Below are 12,500 nucleotides of genomic sequence, written 5' to 3' on the forward strand. Positions count from 1 at the left end.
ATGCTATTTTGTAAGGAATGGTAAAGGGGGAGGCAGAGGGGAACTTCAAGAGGATAGGGAGCGAGGGAAGTTTCATATATTCCATTGATGATAAGGGGATAAAGGGAGTGAGGGACGAGTTGCTTTGAAGGTGTGAGGCTGGGGGAAACGCCGGGAGGTGAGGACAAGTTGGGTATCATAGAAGGAGAGGGTAAGGTTGAGAAGTGGTATAAAGGTATAGGTGTGTAAGGTGTGAGATGTTAGAAAGTGGATGGAATCAAGGCGAAGTGGAGTGACAGACGCAGCATGGGACTTATTGTGAAGAAAAGAGAGAGAGAATAGCAACATCTTAGGAGGTGAAAGAAATATATAATAGGTGTGTGTTTTACTAGATGGGTTGATGAAATGGTGAAAGAATTGTAGTATGCAAATTAAAAAAAATCAAATGAAAATCAATAAAAAAAGGGAAGGGAATAGATAGGTATATTACGAGCTTCAGATATGAAATTTAGATAATAATTCTACTGAAAGCAAATGAAAAAAGTCTTGGCAGAGAGAGAGAGAGAGAGAGAGAGAGAGAGAGAGAGAGAGAGAGAGAGAGAGAGAGAGAGAAAAGGCAGGTGAAAGGAGAGATATCCTTGTTGAGGCCTTACTGAAATGAAGAAAGGAGGAACCAGAAAGGATATGTGGAAGGAGAAAGAAGAGCAAGACTTGGTTAAGAATTGGATATGAATGGGGAAGGAGAGAAAGAAAAGGCGAAGGAAGAAATGTGGGAAAACGTGAGAGAGAAGAGAGAGAAGACGTGATGTTAACAAGAAGACCACCCAACCACCTTCCTACACACACACACACACACACACACACACACACACACACACACACACACACACACACACACACACACACACACACACACACACACACAGACTCAGCGCGATTCCCACCATGGTGCGAGCCATCAATCAATAGTATTTCCCTTCTAGATTAGACTTAGCTTTAGGATTAATGTTAAGTATTTCCCCACCCTCTCTGTACATTTACAGTTTGTTAACTGCCTAAAGAATAAACCGTTTATTATTATTATTATTATTATTATTTTTATTATTATTATTATTATTATTATTATTATTATTATTATTATTATTATTATTATTACACACACACACACACACACACACACACACACACACACACACACACACACACACACACACACACACACACACACACACACACACACACACACACACACACACACACACACACACACACAAATAGAAAAAAAAAAAAACACTTCCCTGCCAACCCACACCTGTATCTCTCCCTTCCAGCCACACCGCACTAACACACCCCTTCCCTCCCTACCCATCCCTTCCATCGTCTACCTTCAACCCACACTTCACCAGTGCACTAACACACCAGCAACACACACACACACACACACACACACACACACACACACACACACACACACACACACACACACACACACACACACACACACACACACACACACACACACACACACACACACACACCTCATCAACATTTCAACACCCTCAGCACTCTGGTAGCCTCAAACAACCCACACCCTAGAGACTTAAAAACCAAAAAGGAAGATTCTTTAATTAGTATAATCACATAGCCCCCCTCAAACCCCTTTCAAACTCTACCCCCCTTCCCCCCAGCCCCCAAACACACCGCGAAGTCCCCAGAGAGTGCGTGTATTATGAGGAATATTTTAAGGGAAGCGAGAAAAGTCAGGAAGTGGATCGGCCGGTAAAGATAATTCCTGGAAAACTCATTTCAAATTGGAGTCTGGAAGTTGGCGGCTCCTGGCGGCCCCGTGTGGCTCGCTGTGGCTCGCTGTGGCTCCTCTCCCCCGCCGATATTTACGCACAATTTCCATTTATAGTGGAAGTGATCTGGTGGTGGTGGTGGTGGTGGTGGTGGTGCCGCCGCCGCCGCCGCTGCCTCGTGTGTGTGTGTGTGTGTGTGTGTGTGTGTGTGTGTGTGTGTGTGTGTGTGTCTGTGTGTGTGAGTGTGTGTTATGCGGCTCGCAGGAAATGTGTCCGGGTCTATCTCAATTCTGAGTGTCGAAACGAGAACTGACACACACACACACACACACACACACACACACACACACACACACACACACACACACACACACACACACACACACACACACACACACACACACACACACACACACACACACACACACACACACACACACACACACACACACACACACAGAGAGAGAGAGAGAGAGAGAGAGAGAGAGAGAGAGAGAGAGAGAGAGAGAGAGAGAGAGAGAGAGAGAGAGAGAGAGAGAGAGAGAGAGAGAGAGAGAGAGAGAGAGAGAGAGAACAGGGATAAATGTGAATGAAGAGCAAAGACTGATGAATAAATGAGATGAGAAGAAGGAAGAGAAGGAGGATGGAATGAAAGATCTCTCTCTCTCTCTCTCTCTCTCTCTCTCTCTCTCTCTCTCTCTCTCTCTCTCTCTCTCTCTCTCTCTCTCTCTCTCTCTCTCTCTCTCTCTCACTCTCACTCTCCCTTTCCCTCTCTTCTTAGTATGCCGCGCCTCCACACCTCCCTCCTGCAAGCCTTTGGAGATTCACCCTCGGGGGAAAACAGATCCTAATACAAATTGAACCTTCAGCAGCCTCTCCGCTCCCTGGGCACAACTCTAGGGGCGCTCTCACCTTCCCCTCACTTCCCGGCGCCCCCTCACACGCTTCCCCTCAATCCTTTAACAACTCCCTTATCCCCTCAGGCTTCCTTTATCCTCTTAACTTTCCTATAGCACCTCGTCTCCCTTTTCTCAATCTTTTAATCCACTTTTCTGGGCATTTATCAAATTTATCCTTTTCTTTGTAAGCCTTTATTATCATAACCTTTCCTTTTCTGATCTTCCACATTTATCCCCATCACCTTTTACTTATCCTGTTCTATCCCTATTTCTTTTCTTTTTCATTTCTTAACGATTTATTTTTTTCTTATCCCTTTCATTGTAAGTTTCTGCTGTCATAATAACCCCTTCCTGATCCTTTTCTTACACCCACACTTATCCCCATCACCTTCTTATCGTATTATACCTCCGTTACTTTCCCTTCATATTCCCTACTCCTTTGTTCACATTATTTTCATGTAATCCACTGCTATTATTTCCTTTTTTTCCCCTGACGCTCCTCAAATTCACGCTCATCCCCTTTACCGTGTCCTTATCCTATTATGCTCCAGTAGCTTCCCTCCCTCTTCCCCCACTCATTTATCTCTGTTTTACCTACTCATTCTAACCTTTTACTATAATCATCCATCTTTTTATTTCATCCTTTTACAAACTGTATTATTCCTTCCATCATCTTTCCCTTATCCCTTCATACTCCATCACTGTCTCCCTTCCCCTTTTCCCATCTCCCAGCCCTTCGTGTCCCTTCAGTAGCAGCATTCCATTATTTTGATCATATTTACCCATTTAACGTTTTACTGTCATTTTCCTATATTTTCCTTACAGCCCAAACTTCTTTTTTTCCTTATAATATCGTATTTTATCATTCTTCCTTCCTTATCTTCCTTTTAACCCTTCGTGTCCCTTCAGTCGCGGCCTCCAGTCAACAACACACAAGTCCTGCTATGTTTTGACCGAGGACGGTATCACTCCAGACGGTCAGGAGTGGGAATTAATTAAGACAACACGCGGGAAGAGGGAAGGAGTGATGGGCAGTAGAGAACAGATGTGAGAGAGGAAGGGTGGGAGGGCTGTTGATGTGTATGGGAGAGGAGGAAGAGGAACAGGAGGTGGGTGGAGGTATGAGGGAAGAAGAGAAGAAGCGTAAGGAGGAGGATTGAGGGAGGAAGGGTAAGGAGGCATAAATGATGGATGGAGGAAGGAATAATGAAGGATAAAGAAGAATTAGAAGGGAGGAGCTGGATAGTATAGAGACAGGAAGATAGGAAGGAATGACGGAGGGAGGGAGGGCAGAAGAGTAAACAGGAGAAATGAAGAAGGAAGGATGTGGGATATGAAAGGACGGAGGAAGGTGAGAATAGTAGACTGGAGAAATGAAGTAGGAAGGAGAGTATGGAAAGAGGGAATAAGGACAAATGAGTAGGGTAGAAGATGGAATGTAGAAAGTAAAAAAAGGTATGGAGGACATGTTTGGAGGAGAGGTAGGAAGAGATAAAGGAAGGGAGGGAAGGTACAGGAGGCAGTGGGTGGCGGGGAGGGAGGAGTTATAGAGGAGGGAAGGGAAGGAAGGAAGGAAGGAAGGAGGGAGGGAGGGCAGGAGGGGAGGATCGAAGTCACTGAGGGAGTTTCGTGATTTTTGTTGGTGGAGTTAATCAAGTTGGCGGTGGCTGTGCCTGACGGAGGTGCCCTCGAGGGGAAGTGGCGGGCAGGGTGGCGCGCGGTGCATCATTGGGACCACACCGGGCCTTGTAACTCTTAACTCTTCTCTCCCTTCCTTCTCTCCTCTCCTCTTCTTCCCCTCGCTCTTCCTCACCCGCGCGCGGTACATCATTGTGACCACACCGGGACATGTAATTCTTCTCTCTTCTCTCCTCTCCCTTCTCTCTTCTCCTTCCCCTCACTCGGGTACCGTGGCGCACTGCTCTGCCGTGTTCGGGGAAGCATCCGTGTTGGCATTTTCCTCATGTGCACCGGAAGGGAATGGCTAAGAGGTTTAATGAAGTTTGGAAATAAAAACTGGGGGCCTTTATGTGGAGGAAAATCGGGAAAACAAAACTGGTATTAGCGAAATGCGTGTTTGTATTCCTTATATTATTATTATTACTATTATTTTTTTTTTTTTTTTTACCGACATGATGTGGCGAGAGAGTAAATGAAATGTGAATGTTAAAGTATAAAAATGCTCTTAGACTTTAATAGCAGTAGGCGTTCGAAACTTCACAAATTACGTTTTCATTCCTCTCAATTCAGGAGTAAGAGTGCCGCCATGAGTCTGCTTGGTGAGGCTATTAATGTGGCTGCATGATTTTGCGATAATTAGAGCAGCGATTAGTAGAACCAATGCAGAGTTACGAAGAAAGTTGGTGTGCTGTCGTAACTGGAGGTCCGGGATGTTAAACGATCCCCACACTTGCTTCTTGCGGGGAGTTTCACGCTGGATCATTTTAATAGTGCTTGTTTGTGTTTTGACATTCAGGATTTTGTATAGAGGGTGACTTCCTGCTCTCCCTTGCTGTTTGTCGTGCATTGTACTATTTTCTGATTATTTCACTGGAATAGTCATTTTTAAACGGAATATCCTTGGAAGAGTCATACAGAATGCCATGAAGTTTTGCTCAATTTTTTTTTTAGTGTGCCAAAGGAAAACGGATTTCTTTTGTTTTATATATTCTAAAGAGATTTTTCGCAGGAAGGCATGCGATGAAGAAACCATGGAATCTAGAGTATAGAACCTCCTTGATTTATTTTATTTTTTTCAGAATCTTTGCACTTGAATCTTTTGAGCTGTAATCGCAGAGCATCACTTGTTACGTCATTTAGTTAATCGTAGACAACTTTGCTGAACATTAACAAAACTAGACACTAAAAACCTTCCAACTACTCCATCATTTCTTCTACTGCCGGTGATACCTTAACAAATTATACTCCCAAACTGCACCCTACCGTTATATAAGCATGAGGAGAAGGCCATGACAGTCAGAGTTAACGTGGTTCTCATGATTACGTATCCCGGTGCGTGGTGGTCGTTATCGGGTTTCGCATCCACACCGGGGGAGCGACGCGAGGCTCAGATGATTATGAGGCTCCTGACAAGATAGATCGTGAGGGAAAAGTGAGATGAGTTCATTCCCACCGAGAGAGAGAGAGAGAGAGAGAGAGAGAGAGAGAGAGAGAGAGAGAGAGAGAGAGAGAGAGAGAGAGAGAGAGAGACAGCGCTCATTAACCTACTTTTCCACACTTAATTACCTTCTGTGTGCGTGTGCGTGTTTATGTGCGTGTGTGCCTTCCTCCTTTTCTACTTAAATGTCTGTCTGTCTGCCTGCTTATGTGACTGTGTGTCTTTCTGTCTGTGTGTTCGTTCACTGTCCTGTGTGTGTGTGTGTGTGTGTGTGTGTGTGTGTGTGTGTGTGTGTGTGTGTGTGTGTGTGTGTGTGTGTGTGTGCGCGCGCGTGGGAGGCCCGATTGCCCTTCATTTCGCTGCCCTCGCCCACCGTGTGTCAGTCAGTATACATTTTCCACGTATGAATATTCACGCGGTTTCCCGTCAGTCACTGCTACCCCTCCTCTCCCCCTATTGTGTGTGTGTGTGTGTGTGTGTGTGTGTGTGTGTGTGTGTGTGTGTGTGTGTGATTTATATTTTCCTTTGTGATTGCTTCCATTTGTCCACTTTCTAAGAGAGAGAGAGAGAGAGAGAGAGAGAGAGAGAGAGAGAGAGAGAGAGAGAGAGAGAGAGAGAGAGAGAGTCATTGGATTAACTTGCAGGTCGTTCTTCATTCGTTACCTGACTCACCTGACGCGCCACTTCTCCTTCCTTCCCTCCTCCATCACCTCTCCTTATCTCCATCTATCATCTCCTCCTCCCTTCATCATCTTATAACGGTCTGTTTGTCTCTGTCGCTATCTGATCTGTAACCATTCTCTCTCTCTCTCTCTCTCTCTCTCTCTCTCTCTCTCTCTCTCTCTCTCTCTCTCTCTCTCTCTCTCTCTCTCTCTCTCTCTCTCTCTCTCTCTCTCTCTCTCTCTCTCTCTCTCTCTCTCTCTCTCTCTCTCTCTCTCTCTCTCTCTCTCTGACCTAATTTTACGTACATGGAAAATAAAGTGTTTTATCGTGTGTTTTTCGTACTTGTTTATAGAATACAGATGTGTGGGTGTTCATTGGTTTTCCTTGTGTCAATAGAAGGAAATAGTGTGTGTGTGTGTGTGTGTGTGTGTGTGTGTGTGTGTGTGTGTGTGTGTGTGTGCGTGTGCGTGGGTGGGCGTGAGAATCCAATACCGTCAGTGTTTAAAAAGATTCGACTGCATTTTCTTTCCCGCTATTTCTTTTCAAGTGTCTCTGATTTCCTCGATTTATCTTCCTCCTCCTCCTCCTCCTCCTCCTCCTCCTTTTTCCTCCATACAATTGTTCCCTAAGGTGCCATAACTCTTTGGTTTCCTCTTTTTTCCCTCTGTCTCCATCCCTTTGCACCTTTTCTGTTGTTTTTTTTTTCTTATCCTATCTTCCTCGTCATCACCTTCCCTTGTCCTGTTTTACCTGTCTTCTTCGTGTAGTATTTTTTTTCCTGGTAAGTAAGACAACTCACCGAAATTTGCTTTATTTTTGACTTGCATGAGTTTTATATTATTTATCAGAGAGAGAGAGAGAGAGAGAGAGAGAGAGAGAGAGAGAGAGAGAGAGAGAGAGAGAGATTAATTAAGAAGAGGGAGGAAACATATATAAATGGAGGAGGAACAAGAGGAGGAACAAGAGGAGAAAGAGATTTATGTTTCTTAAATCGAAACTCATAGATCCTTTTGACGTCAGGACCAGCCAGGTTGAAGTTTCGACCAGTGGCGCACACACTTTTATCTTCTGGAGTTTGAAGTGCAAAGGAGAGAACTGAAGAAGGGGAGGAGGAAGAAAATAAGGAAAGAAGAGAAGAGGAGGAGGAAGAGGAAGATATAAAGAAGGAAGGATGGTAACAGGAGAGAAATGAAAAACGGGGAAAGTTAAGAGAAAGGAAGATGAAAGAGAAGAGAAGGTGGACTGATATTGAATAAGTGAGGGGAAAGAATGTAAAGGAAGGTATAGAAGAGGTATGAGAAGGAGGAAAGGTAGAAGGAAAGGCTGTAAAGGTGAGGAAACGTAAGGGAGATGAAGGGAAGGGAAGGGAAGATAAAGGGGAGTAATGTAATTGCTGAAATAAAAGGGAAATGAAGGTAAATAGAGAGAATTATAAGGTAAGAGACAGTAAGGGAGGTGGAAGAGAGGTAAAAGTAGGAAAAGGTGAAAAATGTGAAGATGTACACCATGGCAAGATAATGCATGGAAGAGGAGAGGAAGAGGAAAAGGGAAGGGAAAAAGAGAGTAATGAAATAGAAAAAAAAGTGCATGGTAAATTAAGGAAGGAGGAGAGAGGTGAAAGGAGGGAAGTAAGGTGTGGAAATATGTAATAGGTAAGAGGAAACGGAATGGAACATGAGAGGAAGGAGAGAAATTAGTGAAAATGAAAGAAAAATGGAAATGTGTTCGCGGTGGTGAGAGTTCAGCGAAAAAATGTTTGAGAGAAAAAGGGAAGTGAAAGGAGAGGCGAGGAGAGAGAGAGAGAGAGAGAGAGAGAGAGAGAGAGAGAGAGAGAGAGAGAGAGAGAGAGAGAGAGAGAGAGAGAGAGAGAGAGAGAGAGGAATATGTAATAGGACAGCGGAAAATGAATGGGGGGAGGAAAAGAGCAAGTGGTTAGACTGAAAACACACCAAAAAGAAAAAAAAGAAAAAAATATTCTTAGCCAAAGTTTAGAGGAAAATATTTAAGTGGGAAAAAAATAAATAAAACCGCACGAGGGAAAGAAAAATAGTGATACGAAGAATTGCAAGTGAATTAATGAGCAGGCAGAGAGAGAGAGAGAGAGAGAGAGAGAGAGAGAGAGAGAGAGAGAGAGAGAGAGAGAGAGAGAGAGAGAGAGAGAGAGAGAGAGAGAGAGTGGGTGTAATGGTTCCCCTGTAACACGTGCAGGTAATGGTCAGGGTGATGCGTCCCGTCAGCAGCAGGTGGGGGGGTGAGGGGTTGTGAGTGGGGGTGATAGGGGTAGAGGAAGGGGCCAGGGTACGGTTTTGTGAGGAGGCCTACTTTGTGCGTGTGTGTGTGTGTGTGTGTGTGTGTGTGTGTGTGTGTGTGTGTGTGTGTGTGTGTGTGTGTTTTGTTATCCTCTGGTTTGCATTGAGCCTCGGATACAGAGTTGATAAATTGTATGCTAGAAAATAAAATCTAACAAATCGGAGAAGTGGAAATAAAAGGGTATGTTTTTTTATTCATTTATTTTTATATATTTATTTATTTTATTTTATTTTATTTTATTTTGTTTTATTTTATTATTTATTTATTTATTTACTTATTTTATTATTTATTTGTTTATTTATTTATTCATTTTTTGTGTAAAGGCAACTCAACTCTCCCAGGACACATAATATTTTGATTGACAAACGTATGTAAATATCTCGACCAGGTTTTGGTGATGATAATGATGGTGGTGTCGGTGGTGATGGGGTAGGTTGTAATGGTTATGGTGATGATAATTGTAATGATGATAATGATGACAGCTGACAAATTATGCTAAAAGAATTATGAATGAGTGATGACAGATTCTTTATTCAGATCTACATTCATTATTTTTTTGACGTAACACTGAATTCAAAGCGAGGGATGTGTGTTCGTTTTTCTTTTTTTTTTTTTTAAATAGATTATCTTGTTTATTATTTTCTTTTATTCGAGTATTTCATGGATTATTTATTGACTCTTTTACTGACTCGCTAATCTAGTTAATAAAGTTTAATGACTTAGGCTGACTCGGTTCATCATCAATAAGTAAGACAATGAGCGCGTGAATGAATGGGCCAATTAGGTACTTAGTGGATTAGTTACGTGCGTAGTGAGTCAGTAAATCATTGGTTGTTCTGTGGAGCCTTTAATAACAGTAGAAGTTTGAAATCATGGTTATCTTTTGTATTTGTCTAGCTAAAGGTTACAAAGCAAAAGGAAAACATCGTAATAATTCTTGTTCCTACCCAAAAAAAATAAATAAATAAATAAATAAAATAAATAAATAAATAAATAAATAAATAAAAAACAGCTCGGCCAATTTTGTTCTTAAAGTATTTTGATATTCCTTTCCTAAAATAATTAATCATATAAAGAAAAAAAAACGTGATAAGGCAGATAATTAGAGTTTCCCACGTTAGTTAATCGGTTATTTTGTGGAACCTTGGGTAGCCATAGAACTTCTAAAATCATTGGCTATCTTATTTTTGTATGAGTAAAGAAGAACTAAAAAGATGGTAAAAAAATAAATAATAAATAAGTGTCCCTATTATTACCACACCAAAGAAAAAAAAGAAAAAAAAAGCTAATTAAGCCCTAGAGATAATTTGATAATCACGCTTCTTAAAATAACCAAGGAAGGTAGAAAAAAACTCATTAAAACAGAATTAAACCTTCCCAGGCCTTATCCATCCCGAGGCAGTGCATAGCGACGAATTTCTTCAGTTTTGTGACGCAACGTACTGATTAGCATAACATTTATCATCAGGTAGAGCCGTCACTACCTTAATTCCCGCCCCCACTTCCCCCTCTTTCCTCCACTTTCCGCTTAGGTGGAGTGAGCGTCTTCTTCTTCTTAGATGTTCCTCTCTTCCTCCTCTTTTCCATCCTCCATTACATCCTCTGCTGGCTCCTCTTTCCCCTCTTTACGCTTCACCTCCTTCTTTCCTTCCTCTGAGTTATTTTATTCCCCTGCTTTCAATTCCCTCCGCTATCTCTTTCGTCTTTTGTCCCGTATAAGTCTCTCTCTCTCTCTCTCTCTCTCTCTCTCTCTCTCTCTCTCTCTCTCTCTCTCTCTCTCTCTCTCTCTCTCTCTCTCTCTCTCTCTCTCTCTCTCTCTCTCTCTCCATCTATCAGTCAGTCAGTCAATCAATCTCTTTGTCTATGCGACCATTTGCTTTTCCCCCTGCCTGCCTGCCTGCCAGTCTGTCTGTCTGTCAGTGTATCTGTTTGCTTGTCTTATTTTTTCGCATTCTGTTTGTCTGTCTGTCTGTTCATCTGTCAGTCAGTCTGTTCGTTTTTCTGTCTGGCTGTCTTTTGTCTATTTGTCTGTCTGTCTTTCTCTTTGTCTGTCTGCTTGTCTGTCTGTCTGTCTGTCTGAATGTCTGTCTCAATCTGTCTATCTAAGAGCAATTGTTGTCTTTATCATTATCCTTTTTACGCCAAATAGTATATCTAATTACAAACAACAGCGTAAGTGCTAAATGCTCTTCTCATTTGTTCCTCCTTTGGTTTCCTCTGTGCCTGCCTGATCTGTCTTTTTGTGTGTGTGCGCATCTGTCTGTGTGCATCGGGAGGGAGCCGCGCCGAAAATGGGAAAGTGGAGAAAGAGGTGACACATTGGAAAGCTGGACCCCAAAAGTTTTGCGTCACATTTTAAGATGAAACGTACGAGCATAGCAAAGGCTGAGGGGGAGGAGGAGGAGGAGGAGGAGGAGGAGCAGGGAGCACAGGAGGAGGGGGAGGAAAAGGAGGAGGAGAAGGAGGAGGAGGATGAGGAGGCTGTTTGGAAAGAGAAAGAAGAGAAAACTGCAGTGAACGTGGTGGGAGAAGGAGAAGGAGAAAGGAGAACAGAGATGAGAAAGGTGAGGAGAAGGTGGAAGCACAAGAGGAAAAAGAAAAAAAGGAAGAGGAAGACGCTGCGGGAAAGGATGAGGGAGGGAGGGCGGTGGAGGTTGAGGCTGAGGTGGTGGTGGGGTGGCTTGTGAGGCGGTGGTGGCGAGAGAGAGAGAGAGAGAGAGAGAGAGAGAGAGAGAGAGAGAGAGAGAGAGAGAGAGAGGGGGGTGGGGGAAGTGAGGGGAGGCGCAAGAGAGCGAGCGCGGATGACCTGACCCAAATTGTGGTGTGGTTCGCTGGCCCGGCTGTTTGTGGCCCCTGGCGGGATGTGGCCCAAATAAAAGCAGGGTTTAGTGTGACCCCCCTTCCTCCCCTCCCCCTTCTCCCCCGTATATCCCCCTGACAGCTTAAAACGAGAATGGCCCGCCTCTGAAAAACGGGAACCTCTTACTTTTCACATTATTACCATTATATTACTACTGTGACTATTACTTACGGCTGCTAGTGACCTGGGCCGCTGGTGTAAAGGTTAGCCTGGTCACCACGCAATCCGGGGAATCTCTGTTCGAATCCCCGGCGAGTGGGGACAGTTTGGGCGAGCAGTGGACGTAAGCCGGGAGTCGTGACAGTGTGGTCTGGGGTTATGGAAGACCTGCAATACTGCCCTCGCCTGTGTGTGTGTGGGAGAGAGAGAGAGAGAGAGAGAGAGAGAGAGAGAGAGAGAGAGAGAGAGAGAGAGAGAGAGAGAGAGAGAGAGAGAGAGAGAGAGAGAGAGAGATCAGATTGGTTGTATAGCAGACCTTGAGAAGTAAACAGGCGAACAGCAAGAAGGAAAAAAATACAAGAAAAACAACTAAATAACACCGACAACAACAACAACAACAACAACTATAACAATAACAACAACTATACTACTACTACTACTTTTTCTACCACCACCACCACCACCACCACCACCACCACCACCAACAACAACAACAACAACAACAACAACAACAACAACAACAACAACAACAACAACAACAACAACTACTACTACTACTACTACAACGGCGTCAGCAGCAGCAGCAAAAACAATAACAACAACAACAACAGCAACAGCTACTACTACTACTACTACTACTACTACTACTACTACTACAACGGCGTCAGCAGCAGCAGCAAAAACAACAACAACAGCAACAGCTGCTACTACTA

General features: G+C 43.5%; 1 protein-coding gene across 1 annotated transcript in view; it reads left to right on the forward strand.

Annotated features, from left to right (window-relative positions):
• The window catches only part of LOC135105091 (uncharacterized), a 37,729-nt gene that overhangs the window by 9,801 nt on the left and 15,428 nt on the right, over window positions 1–12,500 (forward strand). The window lies entirely within an intron of this gene.

This window comes from Scylla paramamosain, chromosome 11, assembly GCF_035594125.1.
Source record: "Scylla paramamosain isolate STU-SP2022 chromosome 11, ASM3559412v1, whole genome shotgun sequence".
Classification (NCBI taxonomy): Eukaryota; Metazoa; Arthropoda; class Malacostraca; order Decapoda; family Portunidae; genus Scylla; species Scylla paramamosain.